We start from the raw sequence: 3233 nt of genomic DNA, 5'->3' as shown, positions 1-3233 counted from the left end.
ATTCTACTAGAACTTATGTTTGCATCTCTTGAATAGTTATAAAATTATCGAAATAAAAAAAAAAACATTTTACATTACATTTCAACAAAACAAATGTGAACAATATATTTAAGTGCTAATGTACATAGAAGGCATAGCATAGGCTCATCGTGATAACCAAAGGGAACAGAGCGCGAAAGACACTGGTCTCTGCATACCTCTGTACCTCATCCAGTACCATTAATTTCTTCATACATGCCCACTGGGGACTCCTCATACTTTTTACGCGATCTTCCTTTTAATTAATAATAACATTTTAGTCAGCTTAGAATCCACCGGCATCCAGAAATATGAAAACAAAACATTTAATCTTTAAGCTTCACTGTTGCAAACGAAGATAAATGGGTTTGATTAAACCGACAAATTTTAAAGGCATTACGAAAATATACAACGGTCGCTTAGAGCTCACAGCTCCGCGGTTTGTAAATGTTTCTTACTTACATTTAAAGCTAACACAATTATCGAGGAAATGGAAAAACTGGAGTTATAAAATTAACTGAACATTAATTAAAATTTAATTTGGCTTTTAATTAAGTACTTTAAGTAGTGCGTTTGGTTATTCGGCTGAACAGAATAATATACTTTGACTAAAGAAATCAATTTTATCTATTCAAAAGTTCAATTTATAGGAAAACTTGAGGAATATTTGCTTAAAATGAATGCGAGCACTTGACAACACCGACATTTGTTTGTCGCTGCCGGCCCTTGGGAACCTTCTCAACCTACTTCCTTGAAGTTTATTTATAATTATAGAAAATTTTACAATTAATTAATATAAATTGTCTTACAAAGTGGTATACTTGGCAGTAGTTACCGTTAGTAAAAAAAACTATAATATATTGTTTTGATTTATACTCGTATCTATGAGACATCATCTATCTTATCCATATATATAGTTATAGTATATTTTTTTCAATATCTATTGTTAGCGTACTCGTGTAAATGTGGGTAGATTTAGATGAAAAAGACAATAAGATCATTGGAATTGTATCAAACGGGCACAGTTGCTTGTAGGCGGAAGCCCTGATTGGAAGGTATCTAGTGTGTAGTGTTGTTATTGAGTGATACGTGTCACTTATTGTAATTACGCGGAACTTCTATTCGAGTAGGTACGTTAAAAACATATACCTAGACGGTATGTATTTTTATAGTGATTTCTTAAAAACTAACACTATATATATTAACTTGTCGTTTCCTTGTAAAAAACAACTTTCCTCTTTCTCTTTTCAGGTAAAAATACACATAATTATTGCCGCCTTCAGTTCTTCACCGTAGAAAAATCGTTTCCCATAAGTTTTTTTTTCAAAATTGGGAATAAATAATATTTCCTAGGTGTAAAATCTAGACTACGATAGGTGGTTGATTTTTCAAGGCCACAATCGCGAACAGCAGCGTTGGAAGCACGCGCCGTGTAAAACGGGGCGTTATCATAGAGTCGATCAATAGTGGTCAACGTCATTTCCGACATAGCACCTCCGCTCGGAGCTCTCTGATACACTCGTATCTGCGTATCGGCGGTGCACAGGCGTTGCTCGCAAGTAAAAACCAAAATAATTTATTTTCCCCGAAAGATCAAACCCATCACCGCCACCCACCACCACGCAGCGCCACGACAGCTTAAATTTTAGACATACAAACTAATATAAGTAAAATATGAACAAATACTATCGATATAATGTAATAACTCTATAACCTGCTTGTCACGCGCCGCGCCGGGTCGCGTTTGTTGCTTCAAATATATTCGGTTTCTCTGCAAATGGCGTCGTACGTCGCTCGTCGCTTTGAAATGTGACAAACTTTAACAAACGCTTGCCATTTATCTTTGATAGCGCACCGACTCTGTATACTTCATGTTTTTATAAACAGTGAAAATATTTTGTTTCTACATTTAGTATTTTTGACTAAAATGAATGCAATCATTACAGTTATTTTACAATGAATATTATAAATCCTCACCCAAATCAATAACATTATATTTAAGGCTGTTTCTGAACGAGTAAATTAAATTATTCATTGACATCAACACCTATGACTGTCAGTCAATTCTGTTTATTAAATGAATAATCATGTAGTTCAAGCGGGCGAAGCCGCTGGCAGGCCGCTAGTATTTAATAATATCATATTTACTTTTACTTTTTGCACCTTTTATGCTTTTATGGAATTAATCCTTTCAAGTAGTTGCCTGTAAGAAATCGCTTTTAGTGATAAGGCCCGCTATTGCACTTGAAACAGGTTGGCTTGAAACTTGCAGGTTGAAACCAAAAACACCTTTTTTATAATACTACTTTAGATTGTCTTAATATATGTTACTGTACCTCTGTAGTCCACTTAATGGTGCGTCGTATGTTTAGCTCCGTCTCGAATAACCCGCGTTACATCCGTCAACGTAAGTCTCACTCTCTCTTAATAGAATTAATCTGTCACTGAAATTACTACAAATTAAAGAATGTTAAATCATATCTACAATTTAACGGATTTAACGAATACATAAGATTTAAATTTCTCCGGTACAACGATACTTTATTGTTAACGGTTCACCGAGACCGCCCTCTGCCTCTATTGACCCTCAATATGATTCGTAAATAAAATTTTTCTCTTATTCTCCTAGACTTTAAAAAGTCGAACTAAAATTACACATTTCAATCAAAATGGCCACAAGCACCTATTGTGTAATATCTACTTAATTCAAAAAAATAAAACATATTAAACTCTTTCAATTCTTTAAGTTCTGAAATATTTTATCAAAATTTTAATAAAACATTTTGCCACACACAAGCTAGGAACGTACGAAACGTACAAATTCTTTGCAAAGTTTATGTTTGTGAAAGCTTATATGGGTATTGGAAGGTTAGGTTTGCATAATACGTATAGAGAGATAGGCCCTGCGGCATCACCCTGCGTAGTCATTTGGTCGGTTTCTTTTTTTAGCTTCATGTTTTTACTTGGATCGTATATGACTTTATATTTTTAAGAGTACATTTAAATTCCTATAAAATATAAATTCCTATTTGAATCCTATAACACTAATAAATAAAATAAAAATAAAATAAAAATAAAATTTTTATTTTATTTTATTTAAAATTTTTATTTTTATTTTATTTATTATAGTAGAAGTGTCCGCCGTGACTCGCGAGTCCCAAGAGGGCCTGCGCTCAGATAACGTCGCTACCTCTAGAGCTATCTTAGCTATTTTA

This window comes from Heliconius melpomene, chromosome 11, assembly GCF_056956725.1.
Source record: "Heliconius melpomene rosina isolate 202511_hmr_F chromosome 11, ASM5695672v1, whole genome shotgun sequence".
NCBI classification, from domain to species: domain Eukaryota; kingdom Metazoa; phylum Arthropoda; class Insecta; order Lepidoptera; family Nymphalidae; genus Heliconius; species Heliconius melpomene.
The sequence above is the reverse complement of the archived record's forward strand: the minus strand, read 5'-3'. Positions refer to the sequence as shown.